We start from the raw sequence: 12,581 nt of genomic DNA on the forward strand, positions 1-12,581 counted from the left end.
AAATCTGTTGGTCATTAACACTCTCAGTTTTAATTTATCAGAAAATGCCTATTTCACCCCATTCTTGGTATTCTTTCTGCATACATAATTAACAGTTATTTCCTCTCAACACTGTCTTCAGTCTTCAATTAATACGTGTTGGAAAGTCAGCTATCATCTTGTTATTCTTTGTAGGTAATGTCTTTTACTCTGGCTGCATATAAAATCTTCTCTTTGTCACTGATATGCTAGAGTTTCACAATAATGTATCTATGTTTAGATTTTTTTTTTTTTAATTCCTGCATGGTCAACATTGTGCTTCCTGTATTTGGAATTCAACTCTCATCAGTTCTCTGAATTCATCACCTATTATCCCTTCAAGTATCCTCTCTTCTTCATTCTGTTTTCTTCTTTAGGACATTATTTCTTATACAGTTTTCATCTCCTTGTGTCTGGTAAATTCTGGGTAACATCTTCAGATGTTTATTGACATTTACTAATTCTCTCTTGGTATGTGTAATTCACTAATTAAATCATTCATTGAGAGTTTTATTTTAATAGTTATATTTTTCATTTTAAAGGCTATAGGTTTTTTTCTTTTGCAAATCTGTATGATCATTTTTATAGTTTCATATTGCTCATTTATTTATATGACCCCTACCTTTTATTTCTTTGAACATTTTCTATTTAGTGATTTTGTGTTGTTTAGCTGAAAACTCCAATATCTGAGGGCCTACTGAGTTTAAGATTTTTTTCCTGCTGCTTTGTTCCTGTGTGTTGGTGATTTTTGAGTATGAGTTCTTTTCTGGTTTATCTTTATCTGTGGAAATACTGAGGACCTAAGCTGGGGTGCCCTTCTTCTGATAGTATTTGCCTCTGATTCTGTCTGCAGCCAGGACTACCTATCTTCACACACTTACTTATGTGTTACTGGCTTTTCAAACCATTGAGAGCTATAAGGTAGCTCTTTAATATGTGAAATCTAAACACCTTTGGCCCCATGATAGTTGAGAAATGCAGTTCATGTAATTTCAAGTTTTTAGACACCAGTAGTTTGAGAGTTGATTAAAGATAGTGAAATAGTTTGTGTTTCTCTGAAGTAGAAGATGATAAAGAAAAACACATTTTTTATATGAGCATTCATCTATGTTTAAAAATAATTGATTTTAGTATCCTTTTCTTCAGATATTAAAAGTTATTTTCCTAAAGAATCTAAATATTTCACGTAAAGACTTTCACGTATAGGATTTTTTAAGGCTTAAATTTTTCTTAAATTTTAACCTTTGGAACTTAAATATTTTATCTGCTAAGTTTTTGGAGAACTCATTTTCCTAGATGGAATAAAAGCTCCTCAAAAAATAGTTGAAGTAACACAATACTATATATAAAATAGACAACCAACAGGGACCTACTGTATAACACAGGGAACTCTACTCAATATTCTGTAATAACCTATATGGGTAAAGAATCTGAAAAAGAATGAATATATGTATATGTATAACTGAATCACTTTGCTGTGCACCTGAAACTAACACAACATTGTAAATCAACTATACTCCAATAAAATTAAAAAACAAAACAAAATCAAACAAACGAAAAAATGATTGAAGTAGCAGGGATGACATTGCTTTAAAAACTGATAAAAGAAAAAGCATTTGAGATGGTTGTCAGTTGTTTTTCTTATTAATTTGTAGGCATTCTTTATATATTTGGGATGTAAATCTTTTGTTGGATATACAAGTACATTCTCCCACTCTGTGGCAGGCCTCTTTACTCACTTAATGGGATTTTTAAAATGAGACGATCTTAATTTTAATGTTACCCAATTTATCAATTTTATCCCTCTACATTTGTTTGTGTCTTGTTTAAGAAATGTTTGTCTAACTCAAGGTCATCAGGGTATTCTCTTATGTTTTTTTAAAGATGTTTTACTGTTTTACATTTCATAATTAGATTTACAATTAGATTTATAATTCATCAGTGTTGTATGCAATATGTGCTTTGAATCAAGATTCCTTTCCCTCCATTGTAGTAGCCAAATGATCCATTATTATTTATTGAAAAGACAATTATCTCCCTTGCCGTGTAATCTTTGTCACAAATCAGTGGCCAAGTTTGGGTCTATTTCTAGACTGCACTGTTTGATTGGTATATTTGCCTGTCCTATATCATTACCATCCTAACTAAACTGTTGTGTCTTTATAAAGTTTCTTGGTACCTGGTATAGTTAAGTCCTCTCTATTTGTCCTTTCCAAGAGTATATTAGCTGTTTTGACACTTTGCATGCCCTTATATGCTTTAGAATTGTCTTATCAAGTTTCCCTGCCCAATTACGGAATTTTGATTAGATTTTTAAGATCATAGATTATTTTGAGGAGATTTGATATTTTTACAATATTGAGTTGTTTAGTCTATAAATGGACTGTCTTTCCATTTATGTAACTTTTCTTTAATTCTCCAATAATATTTTATATTTTGTGCCTTGAGATTTTGCACATTTTAAAAGATATGTTTCTAGGTATTTAATTGTTTGATGCTATTATAAAGGTAATCTTTTGAAAATTTAATATTCTAACTATTCTAGTTGATGATGGCATATAGAAATATAAGTAATCTTTGAATATTGACCTTTGATACTGCAAGTGTATTAAAATAACCTATTATCTCTAGTAATACAGCTGTAGATTTCTTTTTTCTTTTTTCTTTTTTTTTTGGGGGGGTTGCTTTACACAGTGAAGGTTTATTTCTCACTCATATTATAGTCTCGTGGCCTGCAGCAATGGCTTAGAGATCCAGGGTCTTCAGCATGAGGCCTGCACGGTCACTAAGGGCATTCTAATCTTGTTTCAGTCTCAGACAGAAACCTAGCACCATTTCACCATTAAACACATTGTTAGATGAACATACAATGAGACTTTTGTTTGTAAATGCACTTTATCAAACAAATTGCCTTCTGGTTTATTAATAACATTATCATGAGAGATACTGAATTTTATTAAATGAATTTTCTTCATCTATTAAAATAGTCTTCTTATTTTTTCCTTTATTCTGTTAGTATGGTGAAGTACACTGATTTTTCTAATGTTAAATCAATGCTACTTTCATCCAATAGCTCCAATTTTGTCAGATATGTAATAATTTTTATATATGTTTTATTTGATTTGCTAATGTTTTGTTTAGAATTTTTATAACCATGTTCATGAATGAGATTGACCTGTAATAAATCTTTCTCTTAATATCCTTGTCTGCTTTTGTTATAAAATTCATACTGGCTTTTTCATAAAATGAGTCATTTTCATATATGTGTGGATTTTCTAGTTATTATCACTCTGGATTTTACCTCTCTTATATTTTGACTGAGTAAGTCTTGTCATCTTTTTTCTCTCTCCAGTATCACGAAGCAGATGTTTTCATATATTGTTTCAACTTTCAGATTTCCTCAGTGATGAGGGTTAGTTTGAATATCTTACCATGTGATTCCCAGAAGCTTCTTCATTTGCTTTTCATCACAGAAAACCCTGGACTCTTTACATGGAAACTGTCACCTCTGGTTGTTACCTTAGAAGGAATTATGGACCTTTTTTTACCTTCCAGTAAATCATGTCTTTAGTCATTACTCCAGGGTGTCATTATTTATCAGAGCCTTCATCTTTCTGGAGCTGACGGTGAAATGCCTCAGGCTAGTAAATAATTTAACATGTGCTAGATGTCTGTCCTGTGCAAGGTACTGTGAAAAGCAAGGTGCTGTTGGTACCAAAATAAATATGAGATTTCCCCAGATTTCAAGGAGCTCACTCCAAAAGAGGATATTAAAGTATAATATCAGCATAGCATGATAGGCGGAAAGGTGAAAGTAATTAAGGAGTACCAAAGAGACAAAGAGGAAGAGGACAAAATTGAGACTTGAGGAGCTAGGAAAAGATTATGATAAAAGATGATCCTGAAATGAGTAAGAGAGAATGAGAAGGAATTTGATAAAAGAGGAGGCAGAGGGATCAAAGCTGAACGAGCATCTTGTTACTGTCCAGTGTTCGTAAACCCAGGAAACACGGCACATTTTGACTGAATCAAAGAGTTTGGGTGGAGGTGGGAATGCGGGGCATTGAACTGATTAAGCTGGTTACTTCAAATGTGATCCTTTCTGAGGCTCCAATATTTTCAGTAAAATACTAAGATGATAGGAAGAAAAAGCCACCAGTAAAAAGAGCAGCCCTTCCCATCTTCTAGGGCAGTGTTGACCTCCCGTTGAGAATGGGTCATGCTGCAGGGCCTAGAGGCAGGAACTCATTTGCTCTCTTTGTGACTTGGATTCCTGCCCTATTACCTGGCATACAGTGAGAGACAGTGAAGTTGCAACAGTGGGAAAACAAGGAGCTTGCCTAGTAAGATACTGCTTGTTTTTTAGCCTTTCATCCCAGGTGTGGCTTCTCAGATGCTGTTCTTCTGCCTTGTAAAAATAAAGGGGGTGCCTTCTGATCCTGAGGAAGATGAGTCACCTTGTAGTATCTTGTGGCTACCAGCCTCAAGGACCCCACCCTCCCCTCTTTTAGAGAGTTTTATTTATCTACAATGTACTTAATAATTTTGGCTTGAGCATGCTCTGATATTTAAATAAAGGGACTTTGCCACAAAATGCCCCAAGACATTTCGGTCTGTGTACAATATGGGATTGGCAGGCAAAAGGTGGACTTGAAAGGATTACACTTCTCATCCTCCATCTTGAAAAGACTGTGGTATTTATCCACACTCCCTTACCCACTACTGATTGAAAAACTGTTCCATTTGAAGCCAGGTTTTATGTTTCTTGCTTAAAGATTTTACATGCAAATGTCATTTTACCCATCTTGGACCACATACTTCTTGATCACTTGTATTAGCATGAGTGTAGAGATGGAGGAGAGTGAAAAAACTTTGGTTTCTAATTAATCTCACTATTGAAAGGTAAACATTTTCATGTATAGCCTATGTATAACTATTTAATTATCACTGGGTATGGCCTGCATAGAGGGTTTTATTGATCCAGACATCATAGAGGCAAGACTTTCTGAGAAAGGCTACCTTGGTGGTAAACAGAAGTGATGTTGAGGTTTGAGAAAGAGAGAAGACAATTTCAAGAGCTCCTGAACAGAAATTTCCCAATTCCCCAGTCCTGACAAATCTGGAAAGGAGGTAAACCCTTATACAACATAAGATTTTTCTCTCCTGGCATCAGCAATATCTCTGCCTTCTCTGTCAGCTGATCCAAGCCAGGTAGTTGCAAAATGTATGTGCAGAGAAAATGACAGTAGGTGTGGGAATGGATGCAATGGAGGTGATTGTGGAAGTACAAGGACATTATGAACCTTTCTTCTGCTGGTCATTCTGGAAAAATAATAAACATATCACATTGAAAAGCCATGGTGTCTTCTCCAAAAAGACTCACAAGGGATGTTGAGAAATCTTTCCCTTGCTTCTGGGGTGAGCAGCAACTGGAAATCAGGGGTATGATGAGATAAGTTAAAATTCCATGCACAATTATTTGTATCTTCATTTCCTGCTAGTCCTGGACTTCTCTGTATGCTCTAGTGATACCATATATAGTTACACAAAAAATCAACACTCTTCAGGTTTCTGTTTCTTTTCTGCTTTTGATCCACTCCGCTCACCTGATCACAGATCTACTACTCCTCTTCTAAAACTGAGCTGACTACAGTGCATTGCCTCTACCATGAGATCTTCCATATTTTCTATTTTGCCCTCCACCCCAGCCTGAATTAAAACTTCCTAAGATTGATTTTAATTTTACATTTACATGGAATATTCTATCTACCTCAATTGTAGTTTTCAGCACATTGTATTATAACTGTCTACTTCCATCTCTGCGTAACCTACAGTCAGAAATATTTTAGGGCAAGACCTATATTTTAACCTCTACATCCCTGGCACAAGCACAATACATGGTACGTATTAGGTGCTTATTAAATGGTTTGTGAACAAGACATACCTGAATACCACCAGTCCTAAAGTGTGGCAATTCTATTGAGTGAACACGACCTGGGTTGATGAGCTAAGAGGATGCAGGACTTACTAGTCCCCTTATTGATGCATACATGCCTTCATTCATAATTCTAAGAACACATTCTTAGTAAATACATAATGTTGTAAAAGGTAGAATTACAGGATGTCCAAGAAAGGCCCAATTCCATCACTGGTCTCACTATGTTAATTTCTGCATATGGTGACATTCAAGGCTGGGGTCTCTTTGTGGATACAGAGCAACAGAGTCTTCATATAGATCACCTGTCTGAGCTAAATAATATAAGCAGACTAGGAGATACCATTGCTCATAAAATAGCCAAAAATCTACATGAGCGCCGGGAAATATTAACAATACAAAAAACCTGAGGATTCTTAGCAGAAAAAAATCCAGGGATCAGATTGACAGACCACCTAAATAAGACACTGGGAGTAATAATTATCCATTAAACTACAGGGACCAAACAGCTGCATATTTCGGCTTAAATGTCATTTAAAAAGCAGTGAAGATTAGCAAATACATTCTCAAAAGGTAAATCCCTACAAATACCATGCTAAGAAGGCAACCATGGGAGTTTACTACATAGCTGGGTTTCTAAAAATTATAGTTCTCAGGTAAAATAAAAAATACCAACAGAAAAAGAAAAAAAACATTGAGGAAAACAGACATATACATAAAATGACATGAAAAGTTTCACAGATGCATGCCAGGGTTATCCGTGGCCCGCCTAGCGGCCGGTATGGTTGCAGACATACAGGGCTTGCAGTAAACAGTTCCTCTGGGGCAACCTGTTTGACGGGGATCTGTCCATGATTAGAGAAGCTGTGGTATCAGATAGAGACAGCGCTGTCCTGGGCAGAAGGAGCAAAAGCAAGAGCTGTAGGTGAATAAAAGTATAAAGGGCTTTGGAGGTGGCGGGTCGGGGCTGGCTAGTTGCGGCTGCCCGCTAAAGCAGGAGCAATGGGGGCTGGGCCGTTTTGCGTTGAAGGGCATGGGTCAATGGATTTCAAGAAGTAGGTGTGTTCCTTGGCGACAGCCCACAGGTGGCTGTGAAGGTGAGTCCGGAAGGGTTTTCCTGGCTAAGTTCAGCAGCTGACCTGCTGTAAGGGCCAATTTGCAGGGCTGGGCGCTAGTGGGTGGTGACGGGGCAAAAGCAACAGGGCACTTCCTTCGAGCCGGAATCGAACCAGCGACCTAAGGATATCCTCGTGTGTCAGATCTACAGTCCTCCGCTCTACCAGCTGAGCTATCGAAGGGTGCACGGTAGCTAGTGCTGGGTCCTTCATTTTTTCTGGAAACGACAGAGGCCAAGGCTCTGGAAGGCCCCGGGTGCAATATGCCCTAGGTTAATTGGAAGCCCCTTGGCAGGGAGCCGTGCACACGCCGGGGATCCGTGGTGGCCAGGCATCCCGGGGAGGCGATTTTCAGAATGCCTGGGCCCGGGCCGCCACCTGTTGACTCATTTTCTCTCCCCTGGGCTCTTTCCACAGGGAGAGACCAGGACGACAGCCCTCGGTGGCCAGAAAGCCGGTAAGAGGGTGAAGGGAATGGGGGCGTTGGTGAAACCCACACGGATGAGTGGGTCGGGTAGGGGCGGGCTTGCGGAGGGAAGCAGGGGAGAAGAATGCACCACCAGGCAGGCACGGTCGCTGAAGGGCCCTTGAGGAGTTTCTGAGCTAGCCCCCCGCCCCACCCAATCACATACCCATCCCCTGGTGCTGGGGCGTCATCACCCCCGCCATGTAACCTCGACCCGACCCTGTTGCCCACCGTGAGCTGGGCTCACTTTTCCGCGCAGTGAGACTTCCTGGAAGTGAGGGAGAAAGGATGTCCCCATAAGTACCCAGCCGTCTGGCCCGCTGCGGCCCGTCTGGGGACTTGGCTCGCGTTCTCTGCCCACAGACCCGGATTACTCTGGCAGAGGCGGCCGCTCCCTGAAGTAGCTCAAGATTCTGTGGGCTTCCTGGACAGGCAGAGCACACCGCTGTCCAGGTCGGACCTTTTGCCCTCGCTCCGCGTCTTTGACAAACGTTTCAGATCCCATCTGGTGTGTGCCCGCCACCTGACACCACTCGCTCACCCACCCAGCTCAGGTCGCACAGAAGTACGGCAAGCCACACCCAAGTCACCTGTCCTCCGATGCCTGTGTCGCCACCCCGATCGGGAGACCGGCAGGTCTGCACCTGCGAGGATGAGGGCCATGTCTGCGGAGGTCCCCTACTGCCTTCTGTGAGGCCCCAGACAGGAGGAGGTGGCCGTGCCGGGGCTCACCGGGGTGTGTCCAAGTCACCAGAGTCCACCTCCCAACCACGGGCACACCTCCCCCGTTATATCCCCTAAAAACCAAAGCTAGTTCCCCCAAACCTGGGAACCTTCTCTCCCTCTCTCGAGGATGAGGGAGAGAGAGAGAGAGAGAAACGGAAGTTGGAGAGAGAGATGGACGGAGATACACAGAGACTGCAGTTGTTGGGCTAGACAGAAGAGAGAAGCCATGGACCATCCTAGGACTAGGCAAAGTAGGAAAGAGAAATTGAGTGGGAGGATTTTCAAGAAGAACGCCTTGGTTGTCCGCGACCCATGTGATGGCCCGTGTGCTTGTTGGGCTCCAGGGCTCGCGGTGGGCAGCTCCTGTGTGGCCACATGTTTGTCGGATTGTCCACGTTGAGCAAAGTGGTGGTGGCAGAGGGGGCGCTGCTCTCCCTGGGGAGAGGTGAGAGAATAAAAGTGTTAAGGGCTTGGGAGGTTGACTGGCTGGCTGGTGGGGGCACTCTGCTAAGGCAGGAGCAAGGGGATGTTGTGGACTGAGGGGCATACATCTGTGGATTTCAGGAAGGAGGGGTAAGTGGTTCTGGAAGGGCTTTGTTGGCTTTGTCCGGTGAGCATGAGCATGCTCTTGTAGCGCAGGCGGAAGGGCCAATTTGCAGGGCAGAGGCAGAGGGCGTGGCCATCATGATGGGCAAAAACTACTAAAGCACCTCCTTCGAGCCGGAATCGAACCAGCGACCTAAGGATGTCCATACGTCATCAAGTCTACAGTCCTCCGCTCTACCAGCTGAGCTACCGAAGGGTGCACAGCCACCCATCCACTGACAAGCACTGGGTCCTTTCTTTTTGCAGAAACGGTGGAGACCAAGGAACTGGAGCCTCACCGTTCCTCAAAGGGGAACACCGCCTCTAAGCTCCTCCCCCCATGCCCTCCATCCCACCCCAAGCCCCGCTCCCGGCTCTGTACACCCCTCAGCTCGCCACTCACTCCAGACAGAGGCCGTGGTGCCCACCTAAACCTAGTTTTACTTTTCCGCGCAGTGAGGGCTCCTGGGAAGTGATGGAGAAAGGACGTCGGGCTAGGCCCGTCTGGGGACTTGGCTCGCGTTCTCTGCCCACAGACCCGGATTACTCTGGCAGAGGCGGCCGCTCCCTGAAGTAGCTCAAGATTCTGTGGGCTTCCTGGACAGGCAGAGCACACCGCTGTCCAGGTCGGACCTTTTGCCCTCGCTCCGCGTCTTTGACAAACGTTTCAGATCCCATCTGGTGTGTGCCCGCCACCTGACACCACTCGCTCACCCACCCAGCTCAGGTCGCACAGAAGTACGGCAAGTCACACCCAAGTCACCTGTCCTCCGATGCCTGTGTCGCCACCCCGATCGGGAGACCGGCAGGTCTGCACCTGCGAGGATGAGGGCCATGTCTGTGGAGGTCCCCTCCTGCCCACTGTGAGGCCCCAGACAGGAGGAGGTGGCCGTGCCGGAGCTCACCGGGGTGTGTCCAAGTCACCAGAGTCCACCTCCCAACCATGGGCACACCCCTCTCCCCTGTTATATCCCCCAAACACCAAAGCTAGTTCCCCCAAACCTGGGAACCTCCAATTCCCATGGGGGGTGGAGGGCATGGGCACATCCAATGGAAATCTTAGTATCTCTCTTTGGTCCCTGTCTGCTGGTCTCTGCATATGGTGACATTCGAGGCTGGGGAACCTTTGTGGCCACAGAACAGTAGGTTCCTCCTGAAGGACTCCTGTGGGAAAGCAGTGGCACTACTCCCTGGACCCTGGAAACTCCACAGCCCCAGGCTCAGCTCCTCTTGGTCAGCAGTGGGGCAGCGGGGAAGACTGCTGCTGCAGAGGAGACCTGGAGACGAAGATATGCGGGAAACGCAGTCTGGATGCAGAGGCAGAACCCGAACCAAAAAGGAGCTCGCGGCCGCAAGGGTCAGGGGAGGGCAGTGGCTGGGCCCCAGGGCCTGCAGAGAGCCACACTCCCATCACCGTTCCTCTGACAGTGCTTTCCAACTGTATCTCCAGCCTTCAGGAGTTTCCCTCCCACAGGAGAGAAAAGAGCAAGGGCCACTCCTTGGCTTTCCTCTCTGCACCCACATGCCCTGAAAACCCTCCCCCAACCAGCACCATCCCTGAAACCCGGCTCGGTGGAGGTGGAGGGAGGAGGGTGTGGAAGGCTGTAGCCTCAGGGGCCCAGCACTTAATTCAGCCAGCTGGTCAGAAGGCACAGGCCAGTGGCCTGTGTCAGGAGGACAGTCGGTGTGCGCCTCCAGGATCACACATCCGGCCACCAAGCCCCACTCCCTGGCCCTTTCTGCTCCCTGCCTTCAGCCACCATTATCTGCCCCCCGACCCCGGCCTTTTCCTACTCTCAGGTCTCTTTCTCAGGTCTCAGCCTTTCCTTTTGCTCACAAACTCCCTTCCTCTCCCCATCTCCCCCTCTCCCTTGCAGTCGCTCTCCCTCGGTCTCTCTCTGTCTCTATCTTTATCTCTGTCTCTATTTCTCTGTCTCTCCATCAGAAGTAGCAGGGGAATTGGTGCAGGGGTTTTTCCCACAACTGTACAGAGTGTGAGCAATCGTTGCTCTTGCAGAAGGAACTCAAACCTTCCTGCGGCAGCAAGAACAGGTGTGAAATTTTGAGGAATTTGAAGTTTTCCCGTGGCCTCAGCCTTGTTCTCTGACTGACAGGAGAGCTGAATGGGGCCTCTGAAGTTTTCATTGTGACTTCAAGCCTCCTCCCCTGTCCTGAGAGCCCTGGTGTCTTTTGCTTCTGCCAATGCCAGCAGCTCTTGATGCAGGCGCACAATTGGCAACGGCTTGGCAAACCTCAGGGTGGCAGTCCTGTCCCACAGTATATAAAGCAAATGGTGAAGAAGGTTTTCTGTCTCCCTAAGTCTATATATTTATGATCATTCAAGAGAGACACAGAAAGAGAACAAGTTTGAGAATGAGGGAGAGAGAGAGAGAGAGAGAGACAGTTGGAGAGAGGGATGGACAGAGATACACAGAGACTGTGGTTGGGCTAGACAGAAGAGAGAGGCCATGGGCCATCCTAGGACTAGGCAGAGTAGGAAAGGGAAATTGAGTGGGAGGATTTTCAAGAAGAATGCCGTGGTTGGTTGTCCGTGACCCATGTAATGGCCTGTGTGCTGGTCGGCCTCCAGGGCTCACAGTGGGCAGCTCCTGTGTGGCCACATATTTGTCAGGGATCTGTCCACGTTGAGCAAAGCAGTGGTGTCACAGCGGGCACATCTCTCCCCGAGGAGAGGTGCGTGAATAAAAGTTTAAAGGATTTGGGAGGCTGAAGGGTCTGGCTTGTTGGGGTAGTCTGTAGGGGCTGCTAAGGGTGTTTTTGGTTGAGAGGCATGTGTCTCTGGATTTGGGGAAGGGACAAGTGGCTCCAGAAGGGCTCTGTCGGCTTTCTCCTGTGAGAATGAGGGTGCACTTGTAGTGCAAGGGGAAGGGCCAATTTGCAGGGCAGAGGCAAGGCGGCACTAGGCAGTGGTGGGCGTCATGATGGGCCAAAAGCATCAAGGGCACTTCCTTCGAGCTGGAATCGAACCAGCGACCTAAGGATGTCCACACGTGTCAGGTCTACAGTCCTCCGCTCTACCAGCTGAGCTATCGAAGGGTGCACACTGGTAAGTGCTGAGTCCTTCCATTTTGCAGAAACGACAGAGGCCAACGCACTGGATGGCCCCAGGTACAACATGCTTTTGGTTGGTTGGAAGGCCCCTAGGCAAGGAGCAGTGCATATGCTGGCTCCGTGGTTGTCAGGCATCCTGGGGCGGCAATTTTCAGAATGCCTGGGACTGGACAGTCACCTGTAGACTCACTTCCTCTACCTCCCCGCCCTGTCCCTTTCTACACGGAGTGGCTGGATGACGCCCTTCCCAGGCCAGAAAGCCGGCAAGCGGGTGAGGGGAAAGGGGACGTCGGACAAACGGATGCGTGGGTTGGTTGGGGGCGGGCTTGCGGAGGAATGGAGCTCAGAAGAACGCAGCCCACAGGGTCACAGAAGACCCCTTGAGGAGGAGCACAGCCTCTAAGCACCTCCCCCCATCCCACCCCAGCCCTCGCCCCCGGTTCTGTACCCCCCTCACCTCGCCACTTACTCAAGACCGGGACCGAGGTGCCCACGTAGACCTAGTCTTACTTTTACGCGCAGTGAGGCTTCCTGGGAAGTGATGGAGAAGGGATGTCGGGCCAGGCGGGCCGGGGGTGGAGGGAAGGGGATGGGGGACGACGACGACGCCACGCCCATAGGTACCCATCGGCCCGGCCCGCTGAGGCCAGCCTAGGGACTTGGA

General features: G+C 45.7%; 3 non-coding genes across 3 annotated transcripts; all 3 read right to left on the reverse strand.

Annotated features, from left to right (window-relative positions):
• Nucleotides 1-7,161: 7,161 nt before the first annotated feature.
• Nucleotides 7,162-7,251, reverse strand: TRNAY-GUA. Its single transcript is given in 2 exon segments — nucleotides 7,162-7,197; nucleotides 7,215-7,251. It is a non-coding gene; the product is annotated as a tRNA-Tyr (tRNA).
• A 1,720-nt stretch (nucleotides 7,252-8,971) lies between these two features.
• Nucleotides 8,972-9,062, reverse strand: TRNAY-GUA. The gene is given in 2 exon segments: nucleotides 8,972-9,007; nucleotides 9,026-9,062. It is a non-coding gene; the product is annotated as a tRNA-Tyr (tRNA).
• Nucleotides 9,063-11,812: 2,750 nt separating this feature from the next.
• Nucleotides 11,813-11,902, reverse strand: TRNAY-GUA. The gene is given in 2 exon segments: nucleotides 11,813-11,848; nucleotides 11,866-11,902. It is a non-coding gene; the product is annotated as a tRNA-Tyr (tRNA).
• Nucleotides 11,903-12,581: the final 679 nt, after the last annotated feature.

This window comes from Balaenoptera musculus, chromosome 2 (genome assembly GCF_009873245.2).
Source record: "Balaenoptera musculus isolate JJ_BM4_2016_0621 chromosome 2, mBalMus1.pri.v3, whole genome shotgun sequence".
NCBI classification, from domain to species: domain Eukaryota; kingdom Metazoa; phylum Chordata; class Mammalia; order Artiodactyla; family Balaenopteridae; genus Balaenoptera; species Balaenoptera musculus.